Source organism: Palaemon carinicauda, chromosome 4, assembly GCF_036898095.1.
Source record: "Palaemon carinicauda isolate YSFRI2023 chromosome 4, ASM3689809v2, whole genome shotgun sequence".
NCBI lineage: Eukaryota > Metazoa > Arthropoda > Malacostraca > Decapoda > Palaemonidae > Palaemon > Palaemon carinicauda.
In genome coordinates, this window is record NC_090728.1 from 106,387,427 (window position 1) to 106,402,426 (window position 15,000).

Consider the following 15,000-nt stretch of genomic DNA (forward strand, 5'->3'; position numbering starts at 1 on the left):
CTATTTTTATGCCAATACAGTAAATAAACACTCAAACAAACACACACAAGTATATATATATATATATATATATATGTATATATATATATATATATATATGTATGTATGTATGTCTGTGTGTATGCGTGTGTAATTATCCAGGACACGCATACTTTTTAATCTTTTAGTGCCCCGTTTGACCCATTACAAGAATAAAACTATAAATTATAATAGAAATTCAAGTAATACGTAGATCCTTTTTCTGATTCATTAATCTATTTATTGGATAGAAAATAAAGGTTATTATAATTTCGGAATCTACATTCCCACGGTTAAAGTAGGGGACAGAGATACTATTGTTTTAGGTGATCTTTATTTTATAAGCTGGTTAGCATTCTGTTAGGTTTCAAGGGTTACTTCTGTGTCCTCCAAGTCATATTACCATTAATTCTTATTTCATGTGTTGAAGTGTTTATACACAAATTGATTCACCTTACATAAATACATATAAAGAAAATCACCTTACATTTTTTCGGAGCTTAGCCAAGGTTTTATTATTTTAATTGGAACTGTCACGACTGTTATGTTGTAGTGACTTGAATTTGTGTCATTAAAGAAACTTTTCTGTGTTAATAATCATTTTCGATTCATATTTATTGAATGTTAGGTTTTAGTTGTAAGTACGTATTACAGGGGCAGCTTCTAAACTTCACTCGACAAATGGGCATTTTATATAACAATGACTAAATGGGATTTCCTAGAATTGAATGATTGGTGATGGCGGCATCTTGAGTAGGTTATTGATGGAAGGAGCTGGAAGGGATAGGCAGGCCGACGGCGAAGGCCAAGAAACGCTGCTCTTGTCCTACTTGTCTTCCCCAGAAGGAAATGAAGGCTCTTTCATGATTTACTAGACTGTTATTATGAACTCCTGTGTTATGAAGATTGCTAGTCCTTTTTAGAATTCTCTCTCTCTCTCTCTCTCTCTCTCTCTCTCTCTCTCTCTCTCTCATATTTTGCTTATTAATTTCATCCTCATCAAATTTTTGGTCGATATGTCGCGCCAAAGCTATCTTTTGTTCAAAAGTGCAAATACTTACATCCTTTAAAGGTTTAAAGGCCACTCATGAATGGCAGAGGCAAGGGACAGTGATATTGCCCTATCAAGCAGGACAATGCCCTAGAGACTGACCATATTACACATGATCAGCACCCAGGCCCCCTCTCCATCCAAGCTAGGACCAAGGAGACCAGGCAATGGCTGCTGATGACTCAGCAGATATACCTATAGGTTCCCCTAAACCCACCATCCTTAGCTTACAAGCATGGTGAGGTTGCAGATACAATATTCGCCGTTGCGATATACTATGAATTTACATTTTTAGTTATGCATATTTTTACTTCTGTTAATTACCAATTTTTACGCTGTGCAATATGGAAAGTAATAAGGTAATGTTGAAGTATGTCATCTAAAATCTTTCAAGAATAGATATCTACTGCAGTACGTTCTTTGTTGTCTATAGATTGAATTATGATTGGTCTTTAAATGTTTTATGTTAAGCTGAAATCGAAAGAATGTAGGGATCACGAGTTAACCAAATGCGTAACAAACACCCACACACTCACACACACACGCATATATATATATATATACTGTATATATATATATATATATATACTGTATATATATATATATATAGTATATATATATATATATATATATATGATGTGCGATATGTGTGCAAGAGCGCGCACGAATAACAGGCCGTTTATTTGCCTGTAATAGTTATTTGACGTCGGTTATAGGAAGGACTATGGAAACTAGAAACAACAATGATAACGATCGCAAGGTGACATTTACAAATACCATAAAAAAAACCTTGTAAATCTCGCAAACTTTGTGATGTGAAAATGTTTTAAGCTAAATGGAAATAGTAATGGAAATATCACAAAAGAACCCATCCAGCCTATTTGTATCTTCCTAAAGCTCCTGTGTTTCCTTTCACCCTCAAGTGTCCAATAGTGTTGGTTTAAATTGCTCGGCCGCAACGTGTGTAGAATACTAAAGTTTCTCTCTCTCTCTCTCTCTCTCTCTCTCTCTCTCTCTTGTCGTCACGCCTCATTCACTTTGTTTTAGTATGTGCATGTATAATGGAACATTCTATTCGTCTGCTTCGTACTCGTTTTCTTCCTGGATCGGAGTGTTCCTTACAATTTACGGGTTTTCCTGAATTGGGAAAAAGGATAATGTTCTTCATTCATTTCTACTTTAGTATGAGTTACGAGTTGCTTCTTCTTCTTCGTCATCGTCATCTCTTTGAGTTATGGGCTTTAGTGTAATACGTTTGTAATTTTTTTCAGTTTAAAAGAGTCGTCTGCTTATATATATGCTTTTTTTTTTTTGACAAAACTTCTGAATTGAAAGGGGAATACTATTGCCAATTCACACTTACCCTTAGGGGAAGCTCTTTTATTGGGATTCGTTCTTTTGGAAGATATTCATAGAAGGTTCTTATACCGATTTGCTTATTTTCTTTTTTTTTATATAGTAGGGAACCATAAAGAAGTATAAAAAGCATTGAGAATTTTATTGTTCTCTTTTTATATTTAGATTACACACTGGGAATACTTTCTTCTCCGTAATGCAGTGTTAATGTAAAACCATATTTATTTTTGTTTTCGTTGGATTACCATTAAAATGTCTTATTCAATCATTTTCTTCTATATTTGCTTTTATTTGTTTGTTTATTAAATTGTAAACTTCAATGAAGGTGGAAACAAGCTATGGGTTATGGAGAACTTATATGCTCGTAAGGTCACGCATATTCTCGTCAATTTTATGAACAATATATTTAGACATTGTGCTTGTTTCATTGATCGAAAATTTGCAGTGATTACATTTAATGATTTCATTTTATGCCATTTGCACGTTTATATGCTCACCTTTAAATGTTATATTTATATATATTTTCTAAATTATGTTTTGGTTATTTATCTAATTGACACTAGTTTTACGGATCGAGAGTTTGGCCTAAAGTATTTGCGAGTACTTACAAAACGGATTAAATTTCAGTGTAAAAAATGTTCAATTAGTTTTGCTAATAGTCTTAATGAATTAATTGTATTTTATATAGTTTTGAAATGTACATTGGGTGAACGTGGTAATCACTTATGTTTGAGTGCTGAAGTGAATAAAGAAAATCATGTCTTGATATTTCATTCTAACTTTTTTTTTCAAAGTTGCATTGGGCATATACCCTTGGCCAATTAACTTCCGTTTAAATTAATATTCCTTATCATAGAAAAAAAATATTTTTACTTATAGGGGTTAGCACTCATCCTGTATATTACGTATTCTTTTGGTATTGCTGTAGGCATGCTATTATTTCAACACACTCTGCAAACCGGTTGATATAAAAAACTGCAACTTAAAATCCTAGTTCCCCGCCTTGTATAGATTTTGGATGTCAAGAACTATTTTTTTATATTCACGTTCCTCTGAGAACAGGTATTTACTTACCTTTTAGTCATATTTTCATGCTGCTAGTAACATATACTGAACATTTTTGCGTTATGCGGTCTGGGGTGCGTGAGACTTGTTAGAATAAAGACATACGAATCTCAGACGCTGCTTTTCTGCTCATAGATTCCTGACATGAGAAGTGCTGTCAGGACTTAATACTCGTGCACACGACTACACATCTTAATTATTGATAAATCCCTGGAAAAAAAAAAAACTTCTCCAGGCAAGTTTTTCAAACTTAGTTGGATGATTTTGGAATGGGGCCAGGTCGGGGTTGTCCAGGGGAGTAGCGTTTAAAGTGTTTGCCTTGCAAATACGGAGAATTTTGTTTATTTGATAAGGATTTTTTATACTGATGTTGAACCCGATATAAAGAATATGTGCTAGGGAAAAAGTATTATCATTCTGCCATCCAAGGTAAAATAGATAAATGATTGCCATTAATTTCTCTAGAAGTTACTTCGGGTGCTATTCTTTTGTAATCTTCATGTAACAATGTGTTTTATTGTTATTATTTAATAAACCAATATCTTCCAAAAGGTATTTGATCTCTCTCTCTCTCTCTCTCTCTCTCTCTCTCTCTCTAAACTAACTCTTGGCAGTTTGTCCTTTATGTCTCTTTCGTCAAAAGTGCCATACATTGAAGCTTGGGTATTAGTTTATGTAATATGCCGCCGTATGATTGAAATATAAGCTGCACTTATAATAAGCGGCACTTAATAATAAGCTGTTGAAAGGCAAAAGCAGCTTTACCCTGTGGCCTAGATTTTGGCTCGAGAGGGAAAGGGGACATTAATGCAATGTGTTGGGAAATGGATTTCGAATGCGGGAGAACCTTCCGTGTCCCACCCGGTCAATCTCCTATGTGACACTAACGACCTATGCTGCCCTTCCTTTCCCCGTCCTTTCCCCTCACCCAATCCCCCCTTCCCTGGCTCCCCTCTCACCTGAACATGATCAGAATCCGTGTAAACCTACTCCTTATTCGGGGCACCGATTACCCTCTGGCATCAAACGATTACGTCTTCTGTTCCCTCATCACTTCTCGTCTCTTGTTATCTGTGTCTGTCTGGTTGCCTCTCCTCTGCCTTTAAGAGGCTCAAGAACTCGAAATCCTCACTAATTTCTTCTAAAGGAATCTGATAGGTCGATTTAAATGTGTTCACTGGTTCAAAATGTATGAAATGAATCTAATTCACACATACGTACATGATTTTAAACCCCAACTCTCTCTCTCTCTCTCTCTCTCTCTCTCTCTCTCTCTCTCTCTCCAGAGCCTGTCTTTCCCTTTTGAGGCTAATGATCGTAGGGTGCAAGAAAGGAAGCGCGTAGGTCGGCCCCAACGTCACTAGCGACAATAGCTATTGAGCCGATAGACATCAGCCATGTACCGTAGTCACGTCCAATTTCCTGCGAAGATGATGGCTTATGTCTGGAATTGCTCTACGGTGATTGGGGATGAACTCCGCGGGAAACGTTATTCCGAGGGGCCAGAGTCATATGTACACCCGGGATTGGGAATTTATGGAAGGGCGCCTAAAAATGCTTGGTGTGTGGCTGTGTGGGTAGGAGCGGCTGTGGAGTAGGGCTGATGTGTGGTGTTGATAGGAGACTAAGGGATCTGGAAATCGAAGCTCTGAGGAAAACGAGTTTATTAGGATGGTGATTTTTCTTTGTCGCTGTCTTGTTTGTCTCAGAACTAAGAACCAAATATTAAAAAAAAATCGACATCCTTCATATGGAAACAAAAATTCAAATTGGATAAAGTTCTAAAGTCAAAAATCGTGAATGAATGTATTGAAACACTGAGGCAATGCTTCTTTCCAAAAGCAATATGCGTTAAATCTTCAGGCTCTTATCTGTCGTGAGCATTGGTAGAGACTAAAGCGGAATGTATGGGAAAATGAAACTATTATTTTTACGGGAAACAGAATAGATTACCCGCCTCTCTCTCTCTCTCTCTCTCTCTCTCTCTCTCTCTCTCTCTCTCTCTCTCAGAGAAAATGGAAAATAAAAAGAAGGGTTAATCCAATGGAGAGAAAAAGGAAACCGCGGCTGATGGCTAACTACCTTGTCAAAAAAGCGATAATAGAGAGAAAATGGGCAGAGGGAAATTGGCAGAAAATCCCGTTTTGTGGAGAAGTGATGGGAAAGGAGAACTCCTGGAAGGAAGCGGGCAATTATAGTTGTGCGAATATCATTGAATCGTTAGTAACATTTTACTTCGTGTATGAGAGAGAGAGAGAGAGAGAGAGAGAGAGAGAGAGAGGGAGAGAGATGTTTCAATCTCCCTTAAATTATTTTTCATAATTCCAATTTCTATGTCAATACCAACGAATGTATTTTTATGCTTATAGAAAACATTGAATAATTTGACATCAAGAAAGAGAGAGAGAGAGAGAGAGAGAGAGAGAGAGAGAGAGGATTTTAAACTTTGGTAGAAATTTGTTTGTTTGTGGTTTTAAATTTTATTTCATTAACACCGAACAGATCTCGGTGCTGATCATGACATTTAAATATTGCGGCGTCGACGCTGGTGAGGAAACTTTAGCCGGAATTGCATCTCGTAATGGGTTTCGGAGTGACACCCAGTAATTGATTGTGTTTTTGGTCTGGGTAGTTCCGCAAACCTAAGAAACAAGAGTAAAATACTCTCTCCACGAGAACCGCAGTAAATCATGAGGTGTCTTAAGAGGGGGAAAAGGGAAAATGCAATGATAGATAGCCTGGCCACTTGGCCTAAGGAGAGGGAAAATTCAAAAGAGGGAGGTCAAAAAGCCCTGAGGGTGTTGGTTGAGAAGTGGGCCAGCGATGGCATGGGAAAGATGGCAGAGGAAGAGGAAGAGGAAGAGAAAAGAAAGTGATTTTCCCCCATTTGAGGAGGCCTTCTACTGTATGATTTATTGCCTCCATACATTAATGCCAACATTAAGGCAACAACGTTATTTAAGATCTCAACGTGCAGCAGCGGCCATGGTCTTCAATGAAGGTTCGAAGCCAATAAATGTCCTAGATTTAATCTCAAGATGGATTCCGTGCTGCTTCCCCTCCTCCCATTTTGTGAGTGTCTGTGTTTTGACATCAATTTCCGAATCAGTCGTTTCTACTTTTATGATCAAGAAAGGCCGACCCCCCCCCCCTTCTCTCTCTCTCTCTCTCTCTCTCTCTCTCTCCTCTCTCTCGAATAAATTTTATTTTTCATTTGGCGGATAATGGCTCCTTAAAACCTCTCTCTAATTTTCTCTTTCCGATTAGTGTAGATACAGTATCTAGTTTTTTGGAGCTTCCATAGATTTGACCTTGTAATTTATTTTGTTTCATAAACTTAAGATCAATCCGAGCATCATGCTTGTAGTAGGTTGGCTAGGGTACCAACCACCGTTGAGATACTACCGCTAGAGTGTTATTGCATCCTTTGTCTTGCCAGACAAAACTACTTTGGACCCATCTCTCTGTTTACGACTTTTCTTTTGCCTACTCATACACCGAATAGTCTGGCCTAGTCTTTCCACATTTTCCTCTGTCTTCATACACTGACAACACTTGAAATTACCAAACCATTTTTCTTCACTTAAGTTGTTAACTACTACACTATGATTGTTCAAGGGCTACTTTCCTTTTGGTAAGGGAAGAAGAGAGTCTTTAGCTATGGTAAGCAGCTTTCTAGGAGGACACTCCAAAACCAAACTATTTTTATCTAGGGTAGTGCCATAGCCTCTAAACTATGGTCTTCCACTCTCTTGAGGTAGAGTTCTCTCTTGCTTGAGAGTACGCTTGGGCACACTTTTCTGTCTTATATATCTTTGTCTTGTCATTCTAAGTTTTTATAGTTCATACATGAAAGATGTATTTTAGGGTTATTACTGTTTTTAAAATGTTTTATATTGTTCAATAATTCTACTGTAGTTTATTTATTTCCTTAATTCCTTTCCTCACTGGGCTATTTTTCCCAGTTGGAGCCCTCGAGCTTATGGCATCCTGCTTTTTCCCGCTCGGGGTATAGCTTACCAAGTAAGAATAATAATAATAATAATAATAATAATAATAATAATAATAATAATAATAATAATAATAATAATAGAGGGCCGATAGTACCAATTTTCTTTCAATTGTGCACCATAATCATTATTTTTTACAGACTCTTGTTTCAGGGGCGTCTGGAAAAATAAAGCACTGCTGAAATAGATGCTGAAGGGGGATTGGATATTTTGCTCAATTTCTGAAATTTCAAATATCAGTCCAAGGATGGATGGAGTTTTTGATAAAAAAATTAAAAGGGAAATTAATTTCGAACTACTGAAAAGAAATAAGTGACCTCTGCAGCATTCAAGTGTACTTTCAAGCTCATCGTTATGCCTAGCTGTGGCCCATCAGGGAAAAAAGGTTAAATAATAAAGAAAAGTATAGTAAAATCACAACCGTACCAATGATAAGTCATTATGAAATATCAAAGATGATTTATAAAAATTATAGTTTAATTGAAAAAATAAATTCATTTGTCGAGGAAGTTTGGGACCGAGAATCGCTGTAAACAATCAGTGCGCCTTCATTACTAATATGTACGAGTATAGGCCTTCATCTTAGCTTTAGTCCAAAGAACAGCCCCTTTCTCGGCGTCCATTTCCTCTCAGTCATCTAGAGTCTAGACGCAAGACGAGAGGGGCTCAGAAATCCCACCTTGACCCGTAGTTCCCCTTTAATGACTGATTAGGTTGAGAAAAAATATTGATCAAAGAATAGACAAATCCCTCAGGAAATGAAAACTCACTAGGCAGTCGCAAATTATGCAAGGTATTGACAGAAATCCTGGGACGACTTCTTGCAAGGGACAATGACAAAATTAGAGCTTTGTAGCCAGTTTAATATCATGCCACCTTTCACATTAAATCATCACTATTTTAGTTTGTAGGACTTAATATTCTTTTTTATTTGCCAACGGAAAAATATGTTGTACTAAAGTACTGTCCATGTATTTTTTGAAAGAGAAAGGATGAAGTGTAAATTAACATATTCATACTAGAAGATAGTAATTCTTAGACTTCTTTAGTTATGACATGGGCCATCAAGTAAATAGTTATTACATATTGTATATTTCATGTACTTTTTAAGAGGATATATAAGTAATATTTAGATTTACTCTACTTGGAGACTTTCATACACACCTATCTATCCATTTTCTTTTATTGAAATATCTTTACACATTGACATATAGCTCTTCTAGGCAGATTTCTGATTGAAATCAAACTCAGTTCTTCGATGGATGAATTTTTTTTCTTTAAGTATTATTAAACCGTTATATGGGTTTGGTTCAATTGTCTTCTTATTATAACACATCTAGTTTAGAGTAAATAGTTTTCACGTATTACCTGTTTCGTCCTATAAATCTTTGCTAGCGCACACAATTTTATGTATTTGGAGATAGGCCCCTAGACAGACTTTTGCCTGGATTGATTTTTAAACGCTCGATTGTATTTGTTCTCTCCTTCCTCTCTCGATACTTAATTCCCTGGTTCTAAAACGTAACATTCATTGGTAGGATGCCTTCACCTTTCTCCTTCTCCTGATGATTGAAGGGAGACTCGGTATCTGGGCGAAGCTGGGGCTTTTTGGGGGAAGTACGGGTGAGGTCGCCGGGGACGGGGTTGGTAGGGTAGTTGAGTCTTTACATCTTGTTAGCGCTAATGCAGTTTACTCCAATCAAACCCTCGAAGACTCTACCTTCAAAACTTTTTCGTGCCGTGGCTCGAATTCTTATAGGTGCCCTCGGGAAGAAGAAGTGATGTTTTTTTTTTTCTTCTTCTGCTGCTGCTGATACTGCTCCCTGATACTAGAAAACGTTGGGCCACCGATGGGAATCTCCTCTGCCCCCGCCCCTTGCTTTCGCTTATGTCACCTGTTCCTTTCCCTTGAACATGATTTGATTGTTAATCGAAAAAGCCAGGTCGTGTTTCTGATTAGGAAGCTTCCTTTTGTTCGAATTGATTGTCTTGTTGCTATGCTTGATATTGTTGCAGGTTATTTTTTTTCTCAGAGCTGTTTGGCTAAGCTGCTTATCAGCAGCGGAGAAAAAAAATAGATTGCTTATCACTGGGCCATGCATTTTTATTTATTTTTTTTTTTACGTTCTGTAAAGATGAATATGAAGCGCTATGACAGACTGAAAGAAACGCATATGAAATTTTACAAGTTCCATATTGATTGTTTCACAATTTTAACATTCCGTGCTCTCCATATTAATCGTCAAAGATTTTTATATTTACAAACATTTCTTCTTATGCATGGCAATCTTATTTTCCAGGATGATAGTACTCAAACAGTGTGATTACTCATTACCTACAATTTTAAAAAGATTGATTTTTTCTGTTTTGAATTCCGGTTAGTTAGTTTTAAAACTTTATAATGTACTCGACAGGGAGAAATTGGAACCCCCTTTTCCATTGGTTCAGCCTGCTATGTGCACTGTTGGTTTCATAGACAGTCAAGTAAATCCACCGAAAGTGTACTCATGGCTCCCATTACTCTCTCTCTCTCTCTCTCTCTCTCTCTCCTCTCTCTCTCTAACTGTGAAAATCACGAAAATAACTTATAATCTAAACCTTTTTCTAGTTTATTCTTAAGCCTTTTATACTTTTTTTCTAAATAGAGAAAGCGATAGTTAAAAAGCTTATTTGTTTAGTTCCTAACCTGATATTTTGAAGTTCTTATTTCATATACCTCAAGACTTTTCACCTAATTATCTAAGGTGTAATTCCAACTGCACTCCAGTCCTCGAGGAAATATGGAAAGCTTACTTCAAAATAGGTTTTCATGTTCCTAAATAGTTTCGATCCAGATGTGGAAGGGGAGAGGGAGGAACTGGACCCTTTGATTGTGATGTTCTATTACATTTCCGTTGACCAACAACCGTTGTTATTCCTTTTATTGTTATTACAGTACTCATGGTCAGGTATTTTTTCTCTCTCATTTTTGCTTTTCGTTTTTCTTGCTTATAGGTTTATTATCATCCTGAAATATGAGCCTACGTAGGTTTTCTGTATCAAAGTTAATATTCACTTATGAATAGTAAGTACAGGTTATTAATTATTATTAAAGGGAAGAGATTTACCAGCCCATTGAGTCAATCTTGACTCCTACAGAGCTGGTAATACTGGTTAACCGATTAATATATGATTGGGAAATTGTTCTTGGAATTAGTTGTATGCTTATACATACACAAAACACACACACACACACACACACATATATATATATATATATATATGATGTAATATACGTATGATATATATATATGTATATATATACACACACATATATTTATATATATATATATATATATGTGTGTGTGTGTGTGTGTGTATTTATATATATATATATATATGATGTAATATACTTATGATATATATATATATATATATGTTTATTTATTTATTTATATATAAATGTGTGTGTGCGTGTCTGTGTGTGTTTGTGTGTGTGTCTTTGTATATATAATATATATATATATAGAGAGAGAGAGAGAGAGAGAGAGATAGATAGATATATGAAGCTACAATATATATATATATATATATATAGATAGATAGATAGATAGATAGATATATGAAGCTACAACAATTTTGTTGTCATGTTATCAATATGATTACCGTTTACGTGTTTTGTGGGTTCTTGCTGAGTGAGGAGGAGGTTGAATACAATCGTAGATAGTATTGATATCACCAAAGCAGTAGAAACATAACAGTTTATGTAATAACATGAATAGTTTTGTCCTCTTTATATAATGGAAGTTAATGAAGTTGGTTTTTAAAAACTGAAAAGTTTATAATCTTTGTTAACGAAGAAATGTTCTTTAGCAACGTTTATTAGTGTGTGCAAGAGATGGACCTTCAAAACTTATTAAAGTTGATTTTTTTGGGATGTTATAATTATTTTTTTTTCTTTTCGTTATCTAATGCATAGACTGCTCTCTCTCTCTCTCTCTCCTCTCCTCTCTCTCTCTCTCTCTCTCTCTTGCAAGTACCCAGTGACAACCCTCTGGATACATTCCGGGAATACCCCACTGGAATGGCATGTCTGACGTAAGCATTACAACCGCTTTAGAAAACATTAACGGTTTTTTTTTCACCCAATCCTGCTGGCTTTTATACCAACACCAGTCTATCGTAATAGATTTCGTGCGTCGGGGAAAAAACGTTTGTGGGCAATCACTCGGTAATCCAGCGTTTTAACAGCCCCCATAAAATTGTGGGGACCGCACGCGCTTGCCAGGACCCCCATTTTCTATTCTTGCGTTCTTGTAGGCCCCGTCCCCCGTTTTGTTCATGCATGGTACTTCCAATATTGCTTTAATGGCATTTGCCGGATTGTCAGTTATTCCAATGTTTGTTGATTATAATGAAAGTAGTGAATAATTCGTAGATGTAAGCTTCGTCAAATTTTCTGCAGGTGATTATTATATTGCAGTTATGAAATAAGTTTCAGACAGAACTGGAGTCAATTTTGGATGGATTGATTTAATTCTATTATTCTTTACTTAGGGAAATCTTATCAGTTCTCCAGTTCTCTTTTTGATGAATAAATCCAAATCGACTGTGTAGTATGCCGTTCATAATGATAATGAAAATAATAAAGCTGAAAATATTGTTTTGGTTATTAATTTTATTGGTAGATAGGTGGCTTATAAAATGTAATTACTTTTGTTTTGAAGGTCATGTCAGTTTATAGGACAAAATGTTAGCTTTTTATATTTAGTTCTCATAAACTTATCTGTGTTAGAGGTATCTGGCCTCCAGAGTACAATTCTTATGTTTCGACATTACTTTTTATTTTCACCATTTTCAAGGTAACGGGTCCATTGATTAATAAACATCTTTTTTTTCTGTTGAGAACTTGGTCAGTAGGTTCCTTGGTTGATGGATAGTATTTTCACAGTTATTTATAACCAGGATTTTCTGCAAAAGGTACAAAACAATTGCAAGGATAGTATATTTTTCTTTTTATTTAATAAAAAAATTTTATAAACCTAATTGACAGGAATTTCGGAGACGAGCTATTGGGCCCCCCTTTCTTTTTTTTTCTTTTTTTTTTCTTTTGTTCCAAATCCGGGGTGGCCAAGTTCAGAGGTTGATATATAGGTATGAATATATATTTACACGAAACTTGGGAACTACTGTAGGTACTTTAGTGATTAGACAATCGTCTCATCAAATAGCCCTTTTAGTGGCAAGGCACAATAAGTGGATACTATCCGGGTTGTAATGATCTCCCCCAATAATACTTTTTACCTCAGCCTAAATTTTCAAGATATGGTTGGTATACAGACTCTTTAGCAAATTATTTGATGATTGAGGTTGAAGAATGAAAAAGCAGCTTTTGGAGAGGGGGGTCTTCTACCAACTCCAGATTTGCTGTAAATCCCCTTTGCTTGTTATAATCTTCAAAAGACCTTTCTAATTATTATTATTATTATCATTATTATTATTATTATTATTATTATTATTATTATTATTATTAGTAGTAGTAGTTAGTAGTAGTAGTAGTAGTAGTAGTAATGGTGCTAATAAACTTATTATCATTAGTGTACTTATGTTCAATGGCTCTAATAGTAGTAAATGGCTACGAGGAATTTTCCCCCTATCCTTATGAATTTGTATATATATATATATATATATATATATATTTATATGTATATATATATTATTATTATTATTTGTAGTAGTAGTAGTAGTAGTAGTAGTAGTAGTAGTAGTAGTAGTAGTAGTAGTAGTAGCAGCTATGGTTCTAATAAAATTATTAGTGTACTTATGTTCAATAGCTCTAATAGTAGTAAATTGCTACGAGGAATTTTCCCCTATTCCTATGAATTTGTATATATATATATATATATATAGTGTAAGTTTGTGGGTTTATGTATAAGCTTTCTGATTGTTCGCAAGGATATCCCCAAGTATCTACACGTTGCAATCATGACTATGCTAACAAACACCATTCAGTAATTTTAAGTTCATTTCCAATGTATCTAGACTAAATACTGAATAATTTCCAATATTAAAATAAGTCTAGCATTCCTGTACAATTGCTATTCATCTCCGTAGTTATCCTCAGCTGCCTTTTAAAAAGCGATTGTGTTCGTTTTTTTTTTTTTATATTCCGTATTGTAAATTTATTTTTAAACCCCATGTTGCCAGTGTTTATGTGAAAACAATGAGTCAGTCCTTTACAGCCTTTGACTATGTCTTTGTTTATTCCTAGATTTGCAACTGTCAGGCAACTTTTGTGTTCTATCGTCGATGGTGGATGTTGGTGCTGCTATGTTTGACCGAGACTAATTTGGCTTCCTTGCATCGGTTGTGTTTTGACAGTTCCTTGACCTTGCGGCAGGGTGGACCCTCCGTGTGTTACTTGTTACCCGTCAGGCCAGTGAAGTTGAGAGAGAGAGGAGAGAGAGAGAGAGAGAGAGAGAGGAGAGAGAGAGAGAATGTTTTGCGGCAATTTCAGGTGAATGATGAGAGTAACGAATTTATGGGGTCTCATTCATTCAAGGTTGAGATTGCCCACTGTTATTTACATTTATTGCACACGCGTGTATAATTTCGACAATATACACACAAGCACACATATTTATATATGTATATATATATATATATATATATGTATATATATATATATATATATACTGTATATATTTATATATATATATATATATATACTGTATTTATTTATATATACATACATATATAAATTTATACATATATATATATATATATATATATTGATACACACTATTTATACATGCTGTACTTATATATGTTTGGAAAACGTTTACAGGAGTTATTTCCGTAAGATGTCAATTACCTTGAATATTACATTATTCAAAACTTCATAGAAATGTTGTTTAGGTAAAGGATGCAATCCCGGAGAACACCTACCAGGCTTTGTTAACCTACATAAAATATTCTTTGAGGAATATTCAGTGACCTGATAACCTATGTCTTTTCGGCTATCCTGTGATGGTCTCTCTCTCTCTCTCTCTCTCTCCTCTCTCTCTCTCTTCCCGGAGAAAACATTGATTTTTACCTTGGAGCCAGCAAACAAACTTTGACTGTAGATTATCCTTTTATCTGAGCTGTCTCCCCAGCGTAAGTTTTAATCAGGTTTATCCATTTTTGATTTATGGTTGTCTTAATCAATATAACTGCCATGAAGTTGGTCGAATGTTATAGAATCTGCGATGGAGAGAGAGAGAGAGAGAGAGAGAGAGAGAGAGAGAGATTTATTCAGACCAATTTCCCTTTTCACACTCGTTTTCATTTTTTTCCACCTTTTTTATACAAGAAGTTGTTTTAGCTGCAATGACTTTTTGTTTTTTGAATTAAGGTGGAGAGTATAGAGGACTTTCTTTACTGATTTTGAAAATATTGGTAACTTAAAATCTATATACTTATGTTCATATGTTTATATTCAAGTTCGAATGTAGCTGTTACCATTTGAGAGGGACATTT

At 35.3% G+C, this 15,000-nt stretch overlaps 1 protein-coding gene across 4 annotated transcripts in view; it reads left to right on the forward strand.

The window, feature by feature from the left end:
* Window positions 1-15,000, forward strand: part of LOC137640087 (teneurin-m-like) — a 551,305-nt gene that overhangs the window by 90,418 nt on the left and 445,887 nt on the right. The window lies entirely within an intron of this gene.